Source organism: Microcaecilia unicolor, chromosome 1 (assembly GCF_901765095.1).
Source record: "Microcaecilia unicolor chromosome 1, aMicUni1.1, whole genome shotgun sequence".
Taxonomy (NCBI): domain Eukaryota; kingdom Metazoa; phylum Chordata; class Amphibia; order Gymnophiona; family Siphonopidae; genus Microcaecilia; species Microcaecilia unicolor.
In genome coordinates, this window is record NC_044031.1 from 24,015,431 (window position 1) to 24,033,126 (window position 17,696).

The following is a 17,696-nucleotide window of genomic DNA, read 5'->3' on the forward strand; positions in this document are numbered from 1 at the left end:
TGCCTGCGTCGTTTGGCGCTGGGTCCTTGTCTGCTTGGAGATGAAGATCTGCGGGCCGAAGCAGGGCGGGTTTCTGGATGAGTACCCGGGCTGGGTCTATGCACATGGCTGTCATCGAAGGGGTGAGTGTTGGGTCCTGATGGGCTCAAACTTGCTGGCAAAGGCTGTTCAGGGGGGGGGGCGCAGTAAGGCAGCTTCTGGCATGCAGGAAATTGAAGGAGCAGCAGGCAAGCAACAGAGAGTATCTGCAGCAGGTGGTAAAGAGGCACATGGCAGCGGGAGGTAGTCTGAGTCAATGTACCTCTCTGGACGCTTTGTCCGCCTCGTGGACGAGCGTAATGGTTGCAGTGCTGCAGTCTGGCTTGAAGTATGCTGTGGGACCCGTGCCCGGCGAGGCATGCTGGCTGCTGGGTAAGGTAGTCTTTTATTGAGGGGTGCGCAAGAGGACTAAAACGAGGACTGCGAGAGTACACCGCAAAAATGAATGCCACGCGGCTAAAAAAGAAAAGAACAAAATGGCCGACTGCGAGAAAAAACTGCCAAAATGGGCGGCTACGCGTCACAACACCTAAAATGGCCGGCCATACGGGAGACTGGGCAAAATTTTAAAAAGGCGCTGCAAAAGAGTCTGGGTAGTGGAACCCGAACTCGCGAAATGGCTGACTATGGAGAAAACCGGCCAAGACAAAAGGCGCCCTGGACTTAAGCAGCTCAAATGGGCGTCTTCAACTGCTCTCCACGGAAGATGGGCGTCCTCAATTGCCCTCCGCGGCAGCGATTCATGGGCGGCCACCGGGATCAGGGAAAGAGTACTTTGCCGTTTTGCTGGGAAACCAGGAAGGTACGGAAAAGTTCATGGGCCACGCAAACTCGAGCACATGGGTCACAGAAAACTCCTGCAAAACTCCTGCGCTGCTCGCTGCCGACAAAGAGACCTCCACGCTTCGTCAGCAGCTCTTTAAGCGGTGCATGGGGCACCCCCGAAGCCCCTCCCCCCTCCGGCCTCCCAACCAACGGAAGCCGGAAGGGAAGGGTTGCTCGGGCCGGGGAGCTGCCGTGCGGCTGCCGCCATATTACCTGCGGCTGCTCGACATGCTCCTTGCCGGCCTTCTTGAATTAGCACCGCTAACAAGTTCCTACAGAAAGAAGATCCTTGTATTTATATGTTAGAAGTTATGATTTTTAGTGTAATGAGAAACTGTTGGAAAGGTTATGTGGCTGCAAGTGATTAGAAACGTTAGCTCACTTAACAGTGCAGACTTTGAAAATCTAGAGAATCGGTTTCGAGACACATCCCTCTTTGTGAGGTGTTCACAAAAATGCTTGTGCAGAAGAGAAAGTGCATATCGGCCCTAATAATAAACAGAAGTATTTTGGTGCAGTCAGTGCATTTTAGACAAGTGTAGCCAGTGGAGTGGAGGAGTGGCCTAGTGGTTAGGGTGGTGGACTTTGGTCCTGAGGAACTGAGTTCAATTCCCACTTCAGCCACAGGCAGCTCCTTGTGACTCTGGGCAAGTCACTTAACCCTCCCTTGCCCCAGGTACAAATAAGTACATGTATACAAGTATGCCGCATTGAGTCTGCCATGAGTGGGGAAAGCGCGGGGTACAAATGTAACAAAAAAAAAGTGTGCTTGTGAGAAGCTACCTTGAATTTTATCAATAGGGTCTATCGCACTTTTGGACAGCTTGAGCACTTTCTTACCCAATATCAGGATATGTTCAGTCTCTCAGTTCAGCTGCAAGAAGAGTTTCTTGATTACTACTTGATGCAAAGTTCACATACACCACAGTATGTATGGGATAAGACAGTCCTACAAACTGACACAGAGAACTACAGTGCAACATAGGATGAACACCATGGTGGTGATTCTGTAACTGGCCTTGATGTCAACATTCCTTGATAAAATATTAGCATAACATGCCATTGGTGCACCTACAATTTCAATGCACTACAGGGGCGTAATCAGCAGCTCATTTTGGGGAGGGGACCAGGGATGGACTGTGAATGTTCTCGCCACTCTCCTCACCCCCCATTAAAAATCTTGCCTTTGCTGGCAGGGATACCCCAGCCCTACCAGCTGAAGACATTTGATACCCGAACCCTCTCTCTCCTTGGTGAAGTTGCCTCCAGTTCTGGAGGGGGACTGAGCCCAAAGTGGGGACCAAGGCTCCCCATAGCCACGCCATACCTATTGACCTGGTGGGTTATTGCAGCATCAGTGAGAGTCCGCCGAGATGGAGGAACATTGAGATCCCATGAGGAAACAGCAGCAAAAGCAAAGGAGTGGGAAATAGACCAAGCTAATCAGAGACAAATCAGCAGATTTCAGTCGACTGTAGACAATTTATTGCAGCACACATTGCATGTAACTGGCACCTTGCCCGTGTCTATCTTTTTATTTCAACAAGCATTTTATGGGTTTTTAATTTAATCTTTGTTTTTTGCAGGAAAATGGCAGGATTATTTGTTTAAGTTGCCTAAGTTGCAGTGCAATTGATTTACTAATAGTGATGTAGACTTTTGTACCCCATCTAGAATTTTTAGATACTGAGGGTTTGCACTTTTAAAATAAACAAATATAGACCTTTGCAGTTCTACATGACCTTATGGAATTGCAATAACAGTACTTATGCACGGAAGTGGCAGTTATCGCAGCACTTACACACGCAGGGCATGCGTCACTGCAGAAGCCTAATTACAGCATTATTCTGTGCTAGTAAATGGGCCACTCTTGGCATCTCTGCTGCTAATCTTGGATCTACCATCGAGAACTTCTAGTTCTGCTCATCTACCTCATGTATACATCAGGGCAAATAGATGATGTAACTTACATGCATATCCTTGTTTCACTTAATCGCAAACAAGCATCACTGTGTCCTTTTCTCACAGAAAGGCATAATCAGGTGCAGGATACTGGAATCTGCACAAGGTTTGGTACCTGGACAGTTCCCAAGATCTCATAGTTGAGAGTACAAGGTGAGCTGTCAGCTGAAATCCTGGCCAGAGAGGGAGGGATATTCACACTATATATGTGACTCTGAGTACAGAGTTCTCTACCTACACTCCTTTGTGCATTGTAGCAATGAAGGTCGCAGTTGCCTTCCTGGTGGTGGCTCTGAGCTGCTGCTATCATGGTAAGTAACCTTTAAATTATTACAGAAATCTCCATATTTACTAAACTCTGAACATTCACAGCTTCTTCACTCCTCTGAAGATCAAGTCAGAACCTTCTCAGCTTCACATTTTATTCCGTGTATTAAAGTCAGCACAGAGGGAGATAACCTTTCCACATCTAAATTACATCCACAATTAACCACAACACGTGTAAAAGTGTGTTACGCGTTATCAAAGCTGATTCTGGAAGCCTATTATATAAATGGAGGTGTCTATCCAGCTCATTTTCGAAAGTGATCGCCGGCCATCTTCCGAAACAAATCGGGAGATGGCCGGCGTTCTCCTGAACCCGGCCAAATCGATATAATCGAAAGCCGATTTTGGCCAGCACCAAATGCTTTCCGTCACGGAACCTGCGAAACATCAAGGGTGCGTGTCAGTAGGGTAGTGAAAGCAGGAAGGGGGCGGGACGGGGGCCTGCTCACGAGATGGCTGGCTTCGCCCGATAATGAAAAAAAAAAGCCAGGCTTGACGAGCATTTCGTAGGCTTTACTTGGTCTCTTTTTTTCACGACCAAGCATCAAAAAGGAGCCCCAACTGACCAGATGACCACCGGAAGGAATCGGGGACCACCTCCCCTTACTCCCCCAGTGGTCACCAACCCCCTCCCACCCAAAACAAAAATTAAAACACATTTTTTTCTGGCCTCTATACCAGCCTCAAATGTCATACCCAGCTCCCTGATAGCAGTATGCAAGTCCCTGGAGCAGTTTTTAGTGGGTGCAGTGCACTTCAGACAGGTGGACCCAGGCCCATCCCCCCCTACCTGTTAGACTGATGGTGATAAATGGGAGCCCTCCAAAACCCACTGTACCCACATGTAAGTGCCTCCTTTCACCCCTTAGGGCTATGGTAATGGTGTATAGTTGTGGGGAGTGGGTTTTGGGGGGGGGGGATTTGAGGAGCTAAACAATGAAGGGAAGGGACCTATGCACCTGGGAGCTATTTTTATTTTACAATTTTTAGAAGTGCCCTCCAGGGTGCCCGGTTGGTGTCCTGGCATGTGAGGAGCGCCAGTGCACTACAAATGCTGGCTCCTCCCACGACCAAATGCCTTGGATTTGGCTGGGTTGAGATCGCCGGCATTATTTTCCATTATGGCCGAAAACTGATGCCAGCCATCTCAAACCCGGTGATCTCTGACATTAGTGAAAAAAAAGATGGCCGGCCATCTTTTTCGAAAATATGGTTAGCTCCGCACACTTACGGCGCCGGCCCCGGAGATGTCCAGCGCTGTTCGCTTATGCCCCTCCACGTTACCTTTACAAAATAGGCTTAAAATATGCACCTTTTGGGCTTTTTCCATAGATCCCTGTTACAAGACCAGACCCCAAGAGGGTAACAGTATAACAGGGCACTGGGTGCATCTTTTATATCTGTCTTATAAAGATAACATATATAGCTACATGAATACAAAAAATTAGCCTAAAAGAAAGGAGAGACACATTTATACCTGCTCCAAAGGACATGCAACTGGGTGCAGGTATTTGCAAGTAAGAAAATGTACATTTTATCAAACGTAGTGTAAAAAACAACTAGTGACCATCTAAACACAGAGGTGATCCAAAAACCACTTAAACCCCTTATAATTAAACACAATATCAACTTTCATCTGCAAACAAAAAATGTTATCATAAACTTTAAAGCAAATACACAGAATGTTAAAGGGGTCTTATTTCAGAACTAGAGGCCAAATGAAACCTGAATTCTCGTTTTTGACCAAATCCAAACCAGCAGCCAAATTTTCCTGATTGGTTTCGGCCGAAAATGAAAACGGCACCTCCACCGCCTGCAGAGACTGGGTCCGAACAGGCCAGGCCGGCCACCCGCCCCTCTTAGCCCTCCCCTGCTGGAAGAAAGCGAGTGCTGCTGAGCCACACCCTCCCCCACCACTTGAAGGCCCTGCCCTGATGGTCTAGTGGTCTCTTTGGGGCAAGAACTATAAGAGTCACTGCTGCCCATGCTGGTTCCTCCATAAAAATGGCTGCCCAGAGTTCCTGCCTGAGACTGTCACCAGGACAGTTAAAGGTAGGCCTGCGGTGGGCCTTTCAGTAGTTGGGGTGGGGTGGGGCTGGATCAATGGGTCCCGCTCGTCTGTGGGAGGACAGGGTGTTGGGACCTGGTCTCTGCAGGGTGGAGTAGGTAGTGGCGGAGGCAACCCACTTGCATTTTCGACCTAAACTCCAGCTTGGATTTCAGGCCGGTTTCGGTGCCAAAAGCAAAACTGAAATTCAGTCAACCTCTATTCAAGACGCTTTTGATAACAAAAGTGTCAAAAGCGTTGTTTCATATTTTACCCCCTTAAATCAGTTATTCTTGAAAAAAAAATCAACAAAAAGAAAATATAATACAAATAAAGTCTTTCCAATGTAAATCGTGCACTTATCTGAGCTCAGTCAGCTGATCCCGATTCTAGCATTTCAGTATAAAAATGCTTTTGTCAAGGGACAAGCCCAGCTTCCTGCAGAATTATTCACTCAACTGCACTGAATATCAGCGCTCCTCAGATAACTCCCGGCTCCGTCTCTAACCAGACAGTGCCACGTAGTCTCTGGTGATATTCCAGCAACACTCTCCAGTTCAGTGCCTCCGAATATCAGCGCTGGACCCAGTCTGTGTGATTTTACAGGGTCGGAGCCCTCCTCATGCTGAATATCGACCCCTATGTCTTTTGAACTGGCTTTCAGTATATGTTCTGAATATGTTTGGTTTGTGTGTCTAAATCATTTATTTCTTTTCTGTAAGCCACTTGGAAGGTAGACAGGCGGCATATAAATGTTTTTTTTAAGTATTTAAATATTAATCCATTAATTGACGGTTTATTTTACCTCTTTATCATCTAGTTACCAATGCACAACCTGTCCGTGGAGAGGATAGAGCTGGAGCTACTCAAGATTCTCCTTCATTGGTTGTAGATGTAAGTGAATAGGGGAGCAGAGGAGGAGTTTAATGGTTGGAGCAGTGGTCTGGGAACCAGAAAGTCCAGGTTCAAATCCCATGGCAGCTCCTAATCCAGACACCTGGGATGTACCCAAGTGGTTTGTAAAAAAAATGTTTTGCTAACATAGGGTTAATCATTCTTACTATTTCTAAATTAAATGTAGATTCTTAGGCCTCTCTGAACTGTAGATTCTGTGACCTTGTGTACATGAGTTATAGAATGGGATGTGCCTAGATAACTTGTTTGAGAACCAGACAAGCTGACTCCCAGTAGTCTGGAAATGTAACATGTTAGAAAATATGAAAGTGTTGATAGACACACAGGCAACAAGCTTTCATTGTATTCCTGCACATAGAAAATGTATAAGAGACACAGGGAGGGTTTTTAGAGTCAGACAATCTTTGAACTATGGTTGGATATTGTCTCTTGCTTGCTTGCAAGCAATCAATAAACCTGTTTGTGATTATACCTGCTTGATCCTTTGGGGATTCGTGAGTATAATTGGTTAAATTCTTTTAACAGTTTGGGGGCTCTGGCCGGGAACCAATATCTCTTTCCTTGTGTCAGGTTCGGAGCTGTGTGCACTTGGATTTTGAATAAATCCTTTTAAATCAAAGTCCCCCGGGCTAAAGATTGCCTGTCAATAGGGGCCAGATCTTCTGACACTTCGAAGAGTGATGGTTTTTTGTGCTTATCACTAATCTCATGGGACCAACTTAGGTACTGTGATGTCTTGTTTGTCTTTTGAATTAGTGTGTCTTTTAAATTGGTAACTGAAATTTGGAGCGAGGACTCCTGTCCTATAGTTTAAGGGAAGTCCACGGTCTGGGACCCGCTCGCTGAGGAGCGCGGACTCCCTTTGTCTGAGACTGCTAGAGAAGTCCACGGTCTGGGACCCACTCGATGAGGAGTGCGGGCTCTTGTTATTGCTATCTCAGACTGCTATAGAGTGAAAAAGAAGTCCGTGGTCTGGGACCCGCTCAAAGGCCTTAGTGTGCACAATAAAAGAGTGACATAACCATGGGAAATTTGTGTTGTAAGATAGGGTGTTGTTCGTGTCTTTGTTGTTGTTTTACAAGACCCTCGAGGCAAGGGATTCTCTGTGGAGATCCTAAGTTTATGCATAAACGTAATCCAGATACTGTGTGTATTTAAAGAAATGGAAAAAGAAGTTTGGATTTGATGGGAAATTAACTGTTGCATCATGTTACTACTACTACTACTTGACATTTCTAAAGCGCTACTAGGGTTACGCAGCGCTGTACAATTTAACATAGAAGGACAGTCCCTGCTCGAAGAGCTTACAATCTAAAGGACAAATGTACAGTCAGTCAAATAGGGGCAGTCTAGATTTCCTGAAAGGTATAAAGGTTAAGTGCCGAAAGCAACATTGAAGCAAGGATTTGAAGATGGGTAGGGAGGGGGCTTGGCGTAAGGGCTCAGGAAGTTTATGTTAGAAGTTATTACCAGATATAAGAAATTATGAGATCACTAACCCTGATAAGCCTAAGACTGTTTCCTACAATCTTAAAAGGGAAACAAATAATCAATTGAAGACGTCATTTTTCTTTTCTTTTTTTTTACAACAGAAGAGCTATATATTCTATAGCAAACAGTGCACTGTGCTTGACTTTTTAATCATTTTTACTTTTGTTTACCACTGTCCCTGCTTTATCAAAAGCTTTGTATATGCAGCACCTGAATTTCATTGCTGGAGATAATGTTGTTTATTTTTCTTGAATCTGTTTGTTAAAAAAGGTATGTCACTTATTCCTATGATGTTGACAATTCATGCTCTTCTTTAATTCTTATCGGTATAGTATTACTAAGTTTAAATACTTTGCATTCCATAATTAGAGGTTCTTTTCCTTCAGAGAGACAGGAGAAAAAGAAAAAAAAAACCTCCCGTCAGGAATGCAGCCTTGATAGGGTTTTTTTTTCCTACAGCTGATTCTGCCACGCTATGTTGAATTTCAATTGTGTGATTTACTGAAAGGTGCATGACGGCATTTTTTTGGATTGTGTAGTTATTACAATTTTTGTATACCTTCCAGCTTATAACTGAAAAAGAAAAACGTCTATATTGCGACCCAAATCGGGAGATAGACGTTTATCTCACAAAAACGAATAAAGCGGTATAATCGAAAGCCGAATTTGGACGTTTTCAACTGCACTCCGTCGCGGATGCGGACAAAGTTGATGGGGGCGTGTCGAAGGCGTGGTGAAGGCTGAACTGGGGCGTGGTTATCGGGCGATCAGAGATGGGCGCCTTTCGCTGATAATGGAAGAAAAATATGTGTTTTTAGCGAGAATTTAGGGCACTTTTCCTGGACCCTGTTTTTCCACGAATAAGGCCCCAAAACGTGCCCTAAATGACCAGATGACCACTGGAGGGAATCGGGGATGACCTCCCCTGACTCCCCCAGTGGTCACAAGCCCCCTCCCACCACAAAATATGCTGTTTCACAACTTTTTATTTTCACCCTCAAATGTCATACCCACCTTCCTGGCAGCAGTATGCAAGTCACTGGATCAGTTATTAGGGGGTGCAGTGGACTTCAGGCAGGTGGACCCAGGCCCATCCCCCCCCCACATGTTACACTTGTGCTGGTAAATGGGAGCCCTCCAAACCACCCCCCAAACCCACTGTACCCACATGTAGGTGCCCCCCCTTCACCCCTTAGGGCTATAGTAATGGTGTAGACTTGTGGGCGGTGGGTTTTGAGGGGGATTTGGGGGGCTCAACACCCAAGGGAAGGGTGCTATGCACCTGGGAGCTCTTTTACCTTTTTTTTTGTTTTTGTAAAAGTGCCCCCTAGGGTGCCCGGTTGGTGTCCTGGCATGTGAGGGGGACCAGTGCACTATGACTCCTGGCCCCTCCCACGAACAAATGCCTTGGATTTATTCATTTTTGAGCTGGGCGCTTTCATTTTCCATTATCGCTGAAAAACAAAAACACCCAGCTCACAAATTGTCGAATAAAAACATGGACGTCTATTTTTTTTCGAAAATACGGTTCGGTCCGCCCCTTCACGGACCCGTTCTCGGAGATAAACGCCCATGGAGATAGACGTTTTTGTTCAATTATGCCCCTCCTTGTATATCAGGATTTTGTGCTGTCCCAGTGCCTTTCTAGGCAACTGCCTGGGTTGCCTCACTCTGTTAAATTGTTGCTTTTTCCCTTATTACATTGGATTTAAATTTGTATTCTTATAGCTCACTTTTCTGCGCTTGGGCTCAAAAGCATGTTGCATCTGCTGTAATTGTATTGTGAGTTTTATAACAAAATAGGAATTTAGGGACTTATGCCATTCATATTACTGATTATGGGGAGAGTGGCAAAGTAAAAGTCCCCATTCAAACAGGGTCAGAATGATATCATGTTCATTTACCGACCATAGTCCCTAAAGGTATCCCACACCCCAAAAGTTAAATCATTGGATTTTAAAACTCGGATTTGTAACTTATGGGGTGGAAACAGAAAGAGCTCTTAGGCAAATTCTTGGCCTGATTGGTGCCTTATCGGTGGAGATTGGGCAACCCACAGATGGCAACAACAGACCACTGAAGTGTGATAACGCTGTCCTTGCCCAAGCATTATTTACTGTCTCATTGGCTTGTATTAGAACTAAAATTTATATCAAGGACCATGTCTTGCCTCTGATAACCCTCATGGTCAAGACATTTATTGAAGGAGGAATAAGAGAAGTTTTTCAGCCTGCACATGGTAAACACACTTTGTGTAATTGTATCCAATGCATAGTGGCCCATCCTCTGTGAGTAGGGTACAGTTTGAAATTGGGATACAAAAGGGTTTTGCATAGCTCGTGTACGGTTGCCTGACAGAATCAGCTCTCTATTTTTCAATCATGGGCAGTCTGTCTCCGTGTGTAATTAAGCAAAAGAGAGAGAACTTTTTCCTCTCCTCTCTTCTGGGCACGGAAACAGACATTGTGTTCCTCTGTGTGTGGGTGTGAAAAGGTCAAGTCTATGCTTTCCTTTAGGGACATATTGGCTGCCTGTGTTCCTTTGCCTTAGATTAAGTACAATAATGGTTAGTGTTTTAAGAACCTTATGCAAACCTTATGGGTCTCGCTGGCTGTGCAAATCACCGCTGCTTAAATTGCATTACACCAAATTTGTTTTCCTCCACTGCAGAGGAGGGATGCAAATTCCTAAGTTATTCATAAGACTTGCAGACTATTTCTTGCCTATTCCCTGTATCTACCTCATTAAGATTTCCTCTCTGAACACACCACCCGAACTCTCGTCCACGCTCTCATTACCTCTCACCTGGACTACTGCAACTTACTCCTCACCGGCCTCCCACTTAGCCATCTATCCCCCCTTCAATCTGTTCAGAACTCTGCTGCACGTCTCATATTCCGCCAGAACCGATATACTCATATCACCCCTCTCCTCAGGTCACTTCACTGGCTTCCGATCAGATACCGCATTCAATTCAAGCTTCTCCTTCTTACCTACAAATGCACTCAGTCTGCTGCCCCTCACTATCTTTCTACCCTCATCTCCCCTTACGTTCCCGCCCGTAACCTCCGTTCACAGGATAAATCCCTCCTCTCAGTACCCTTCTCCACCACTGCCAACTCCAGGCTCCGCTCATTCTGCCTCGCCTCACCACCCTATGCTTGGAACAACCTTCCTGAACCCTTACGCCAAGCCCCCTCCCTGCCCGTCTTCAAGTCTTTGCTTAAAGCCCACCTCTTCAATGCTGCGTTCGGCACCTAACCCTTACCGTTCAGTGAATCCAGACTGCCCCAATTTGACTGCCCCTATCGGACCGACCGTTCACTTGTCTATTAGATTGTAAGCTCTTTGAGCAGGGACTGTCTCTCTTTGTTAAATTGTACAGCGCTGCGTAACCCTAGTAGCTCTAGAAATGTTAAGTAGTAGTAGTAGTAGTATACTAAATGTTTGTCTACTGAAATATCCAACATGTCTATCTATGTATGTTCTGTACCCCAGGTAATTGAGATTCAGAGAAATAAGTTTTAGGTTTCATGTGCCTTGCCTGAAATGGGTACTTCCTGGTTGGATTTTCATTTCAGTTGCTTGCTTGTCATCAATGTATTACTACCTCATTGTGGCTATTGTCCGACAAATGGAATTTGCTGCTAACAGTGTTTTTTCCTCTCTTCCTTGCCAGATGATGTCACGCTTCTTTCTTATATTGATGACTTGCTCCCTCTGCTAACCCTTGTGTGTATTACATACACACGTTTGCATGAAAAAAAACCCCAAACTTTAATTTATGTTTTCCAGGACCTCTTTCTCAAATTACACTACCAAATTGAGCTACCCAACAACTGTTTGGCGAGCGTGAGGCTTATTGGAACTTTTACATTTTTATACCCTGTGGTATTGCATGAATATTTTCTTTTACAGCCCTGGTGCTTCTCCCTTGAAGGAGCACTTTTGTATTGTCATAAGCTTTTGCATATCTTTGCATTTTCTTGAGATATTTGTAGCAGGCAAGAGTTACTATTCTAATGTTCTCCTGTATTGGATTTGCCTTGTTTATCTTTGTGATAAAGTTTTGCACCATGTTATCAGCTGTCCCTTGACAGTGCAGTTCCTCCTAATAGGAGTAAGTCCTGATAGCCTATTACAATGGCAACACTGGAAGGGAACAGATTCTTACAGACTTTTGTTTTGCTAATATATGCAAAGAACCGTTTGTCTACTAAACTACTTAATGTGTTTAATTCATCATGCTTGTGATAAATATATATCTGTGTTACTTTACCTTGGGCAATTGTGACTCCAGAGATATTGCCCCCTCCAGGGTAAAGGAATTTAGCTGAATGTTCAGATTAAGAAGTTGTTAATGTACCTTGAATGAGAATGCTTTGTGATGCTATAGAACATTTCTAGGCATCTGCCTACTTTGCTGACATCATCCTTGATCTAACTTTTCTCCATAAATCATATGTCTCATGATTTTAGCTGGACGCTTAAACCTGGTTGTCCAGAGAGGTGAGGTGTACCATGATAAAGATCTAAAATGTAAGTTTTAAATTGTAGGGAATCACATCATGAAGATGAAGGAAGAAATTTCCCAGTCATTCTGCACGGTTACTGTGATGTTTGAAGCTTGTAAAAGTTATTTACTGCCAATGTGCAAGTTGTGTAAGCAGTGTGAATAACCACATGGCAGGAGTGCATGTTTATGTGTTACGAAAGTACACTGTAAGTTAGTTAGAAGGTCTGTGGAAGTGAACATATGTAGAAGTGTTTGAACAGGACTATACTTTTTGGGATAGGCCAGAATAGCAATTCATTTTATTCTGTATTACCTATCAAAAGAAGCATGAAATTTGAGTATAGAATTAAGCTAATGGCATTTTGTTAAGGGTTTGACCAGATATTGAGTGAATTATTATCATTTATGCCCTGAGGCCTACATAGAGGCCCTGTTCTGATGAATTGATTTATTGTTTGGAGTCATTTTCCTTGTTTTTTCAGGTTCATCAAATTGTCCTTTCACCTTAGTTGACGGGCAGGACATGACATCATTTGAACCATGATCACTGACAGCACTAGTCTTCGCTGCCATTGTGTTAGGCCTGTTGTCTCACCATTCCTGAAGCAGGCCCGACCACTGCAGTCTCCTCTGTTTTCAAGATTGTTGTCTATTACTGCAATGCATTTTTTTTTTAGAATTGTAACCTTTATATCCTCATGCCTATAAACAACTCTGTTAAGTTGCACCATTGCGGGAAGGAGATTTTGGTTGCACTCCTTTTGCTGGATAAACTGCTAAACTCTACTCCACCATTTAAACTGGTGGTCAGTATAGGAATAATGTTTTTTGTTTAATCTTAAAATACTGATACATTTTCAATTGTAATGATTTCTTTTTGCACCATCAGTCTTAACACCTCTGAAACCACTGAATGTTTCCTGTCTGATATTGTTTCTAAGAGGTTTTTTCTCACAGACAGTCCAGGCTGCTCCCCAAAGGGATTTGGGAATTTCCCCTATGAAATGTTAATGAAACCAATTATATACTACCATGTCTTCTTCTTTATTTCATTTAAGGGTTACTGGCCCAAATTCCACCACTTGAATTTGCTGTTCACTGGGAGGGTGGGTACTGGTCAAGACCAAGCTACAATCCTCCTGGGGAAAAGGTCCTCCTCAAACCTTGCTGGATACCAGGATCAAGGGCCAAGTAGCCACCCCTGCCAATTAGTCACAATAGAAGGAAAGAAAACGAACAAAACTATGTGGACCCTTACTAGACACCTGGACTACAGGACCAGGGACAACCATTATAGGGTGAAGAGTTATGCTAGCCCTTGCTCTCAGTAAAATACAGGCCAATGGCTCATAATAAGAGCTAGGCTTCTTAAAATCAGAATCATCTCTGATACAAAAGAGAGCTAGCTTGTAAAAATCAGAGATCACCTTTGACACAGTTACATTTCACTGTGGCAAGTGCTGAACTGGCAAGGGTGGGGGCAATCTACTCTATCAACAATCCTGAGATTGGCACCTGCAAGACGTCATAAGCAAGAGTTGCTATGGTTACGTAGAGATAGTGCTGGGTCAGCTGCACCCCGGGTGAGAACATCCAAAGGGGGGGCTACAGGAAGTTTTGGGAACATATGAAGTCATTCTGATCAACTGATAAGGACTAGGAGCCCAGTTGAGACAGCTGGGATCCATTGAAATGAATAGGGCCAAAATTGTATATAAGCAGCAGTTTGAGGAGTATTAGTTCAGACGAGACAAGACGAGACGAGAAGAAGAAGGAGATGAGAGGAGAAGACGAACAGAGAAGGGAGACTCCAGAAGGCTAGAGAGAGAGGACGTGCCGTGATATGCGGTTCCATTATGTGAATGCTTAACCTACCTGTATTACCATTGGTAAGATTGTAATAAACTATCTTATTATATCTACTACATACTGGGTTCCTTTCTAATTACAAGAGTCCATACTGCCTGACGGTGTAAGCCTGTCATGAGCAGATTCAAGGTTGGGAAAGCTAGATATTTGGAGGGCATATGTAACTTTGCCAAGAGAGATGAGACGGGCCACTGCTTCCGCTGCTGGATTAGCAAAGGCAGATTCTGAGAAAATAAACATATTGGTAGCCAGAGGATGGATACTCCCTCTTGGGCTTCGAATCTGCCTTTGTAAATTTACTTAAAATTGCCCGAAGAGCTGTAAATTCTAAACCCTTTTTCTCACATTTTTTTAATATCCTTATCCAGGGTCCCGAAACTGCCATTTCTTTCTGTAGCTTTTAAAGGTTTTCCCTAACAAGTGCTGTAGTTCGCTATCTCAAGGACATGAGAATCTGGGAAGCTTGCCCACTTTAGCTGCCTTATCAGTCCAGCACTGCTTCGGCAGAGGAGGCTCTACAGTTTACTTTTAAAAGCTCAGAAAGTGATTTTTTCTTCCCCCTTTTCCGTTCGTTTTTTTGTCCCTGTTCTATGCTGAAGTGGTACAAGTTAAACAGTCATTTACACAGGTATTCTTTTTAACCTCTCGCTGTCTATCCTCTGTCAACTGTATTGCTCCTAAATCCGTCTAACTAACTCCCTCTCTTATCTTTTTCATATCTTTCAACTCCGGTTTCATTTCTCGAAACTGGTACAACTTTTTTTTTCAACATATTCTCGACGGTGGACTTATGCAAGGGTCCTTCCCTTAACGCCAATGAGATTTATGATTCCCTATCTCTAGATTTTCAGTCTGCCTCCTTCGGCAGCACTTTCTGATACACAAACAGCCTTCCCCTGGCTGCGGTCCCATATTACCACCTTTAGCTGGGTTATTTTTTTTTAGTTAGCCAGTTTCCAGTTACTGGAGACTGATCCCACCCTTTGTGTAGGTTCTGGACTTCTTACAGTCTGTGGGTTGCTGCGCTTTCCCCAGTACTAATAAAGGGAGTAAGAAGCACCTTCTAACCTCTACCAAGGTACTTTTGAAGGTTTTAGACTTTGTGCAGGACAATTTTTTGAGACTGGCCATTGCACAGTACATTTTCTTTGTCTTGTTTCTGGGCAAGTGGCCAACCATACATTGTTTACCGATTCAGCCCTGCTTGTACTGTCTAAAGACACTCGCTGAAGCAGGATAGACACGCTGATTTCAAACACACTTTTTACTGTCTTCTTACAGAGCTGTGGGTTTCTCTTGAGGTCTCTCTTTATTACAGAGAGCTGTTTGGACCCTATGTCTCTTGGTGAATACCTATAGTTAGTTTTTTTAGGGTTGCCCTCATTCAGGTACTATAATTTTAGCTGACCATTACGTTTTTTTTAAAAATAGGTTTATTTTATGTTCAGCGGTCTACAGTTGGCCGAGAGGTTTTATATTGGTCAAGGTGACCAAGAGTTCCAGTTTAATACTGAGGGATATTTTTGTATTCCAGTCTAAATTGACTGAGGGTTATTCCAGTTCTAGGTGTGGAACTGAGGGTTTGCTTCTTTTCCCTGGTCTAGCGTGACTGAGAGTTTGTCCAGTTCAGAGTAACTGAGGGTTTGTTTTTGTTTTTTGTTGTTTTTTTGTCCGATCTCCTGACAGAGGTTGAGGGTTGTTTTCTTCCGGTTCCAGGTGAACCGCGGTTTTTTTTGTAATACAGGTAACCTTTAGCCACCCTGTCTTAAGTGTCTTGTAATGGATCCTGAGTGTACTCTCAATAAGTGGATGCACTAATTGATGAGCCAGGTTTAGACCGCGGGGTTTTGCTAAGTACCTTGACTATTACAAACACATATTGAGGATTTTTTTGTTTGCGTGCACATTGTAATTTTCTTTTTTGTTTTTGACCAGTTCAGCTATAATTGTACCTTTATGAAATTGCCCTAGGCAACCTTTTCTTTTTACTTAGACTTATTCACAGGTTTCCTTCCCTTTTGTGAAGTATCCCTGCACACTGGAAAGTTCTGAAGACAGGTAAGTATAAAATTCACTTCATTTTTGTTGGAATCAATTTCTAATGAAGATTTAGTCAGTCTATTAAACTCCTTTCACACTGTAATAGAGTTAAGCACATAATTACACAACACCAGTTGTACCACCCTTTGTGCCATATACTTTTCTGACTATGACCAAGCCCAAGCCCTTAGACACAATTCTAAAGGTCTTCCAGAATGAAAAAAAGGCTCTCGCCCGTATCTGTAAGAAATGGTTCAAAGTTTGGAATGCCAAGGATAAGACCCTTGATTGGCCCGTGTCCAGCTTTTTTGAACCTGCCAAATTACGTGGTTTAATTACTTACAACAACTCCCATAAAAAAGTGAAGTCCAGAGATAAAGATCTCAATGCCATAGACAAATTTATTCTTATTGGGGAGCAAGAAGGTAATTCTAATCCTCTGCTCAACACCCAAAGCCCAGCACATCCACCTTTGGATGACACTGCACCCATGGCTGTACCTTCATATGAGGGGACTCCGCCTCCATATGAGCCAGGTCTTTCCAACAAACTTTTAAATTGTGGCATTGCCATTGGATATACGCCCATACCACCCCACCTTCTGAATCCCACACCTGCACTTCCCCCCACCCATCCCATCACTCTGAACAAGCCCACATCTGTACAGATCTCCGGTACGGTAGATCTGTCACCTGTCCCTGTTCCTTCCGGTCCAGGGCCCATGATTCCAGGTACTGTTGCCCCTACCATCCCCCAGCCCACTGATCCAGGTGCTGCCATCCCTGCCATTCCTCCAACCATTGTTCCAGGTGCCGCCACCACAGTTGCAGGTGCTGCTATCCCTATTATCCTTCAACCTGTCATCCCAGGTGCTGTTATACCTGTTCCTCTTCCCGTTCTTCCTCAACCTGTACCCCTGCCAAGGGTCCCTACTACTGCAATCCCTTCTAGCTGTGGACCAGAATCCCGGCTCCAGACCCGCCCTTCAGTCCCGAGATCTGTCACCTTTAAACAACCCTCTAAAACAGTAAAATTTAAACAGCCATCTAAACCAGTGAACCCCTTGTCACTCCCTATCACTTCGGGCAATGCTAATCTAAGTCAGTTACAAATTAACTCTGTGTCTACTCTTGACAAAATAGACAAAGCTCCCAATGTCTTGCGACAACCAGAAGTTGCCAGCCTAGATTGTGGCGAGCATATTAGGTGTGGGCGCTGTCATAGGTTGGGCCATTTTTCTGCCATATGTCGACAGTCTTTTCATAAGCATGCCCGGCGTAATAATCCCCCTGTCCAGCAATCGGTGTAAGCCTGTAAGCAATCGGTGTAAGCCTGTCATGAGCAGATTCAAGGTTGGGAAAGCTAGATATTTGGAGAACATATGTAACTTTGCCCAGAGAGAGATGAGACGGGCCACTGCTTCCGCTGCTTGATTAGCAAAGGCAGATTCTGAGAAAATAAACACTACGCCCCTGGTGCTGCTAGGTCAGATGGCCAATCTGCAGTCCTGTTGCTAGGGGAGACAGGGCTGGTGGTGGTGAGTGACAAGGTCAGAGGAACTGAAGAAGCTGAAGGAGCCAGACCTGTGTGATGAGTGTCCTGGTCTGAGAAAGAGAAATTGACTGTAATTCAATGAGAGAGTGTGAGAAAAAATTGTGTTGCATG

General features: G+C 44.2%; 1 protein-coding gene and 1 long non-coding RNA gene across 3 annotated transcripts in view; one reads left to right on the forward strand and one right to left on the reverse strand.

Moving 5' to 3' along the window:
• Nucleotides 1-17,696, reverse strand: part of LOC115463370 (gastrula zinc finger protein XlCGF26.1-like) — a 952,960-nt gene that overhangs the window by 289,360 nt on the left and 645,904 nt on the right. The window lies entirely within an intron of this gene.
• On the forward strand, nucleotides 3,077-13,491 carry LOC115463997. Its single transcript, XR_003941229.1, has 3 exons — nucleotides 3,077-3,137; nucleotides 6,021-6,094; nucleotides 12,605-13,491. It is a non-coding gene; the product is annotated as an uncharacterized LOC115463997 (long non-coding RNA).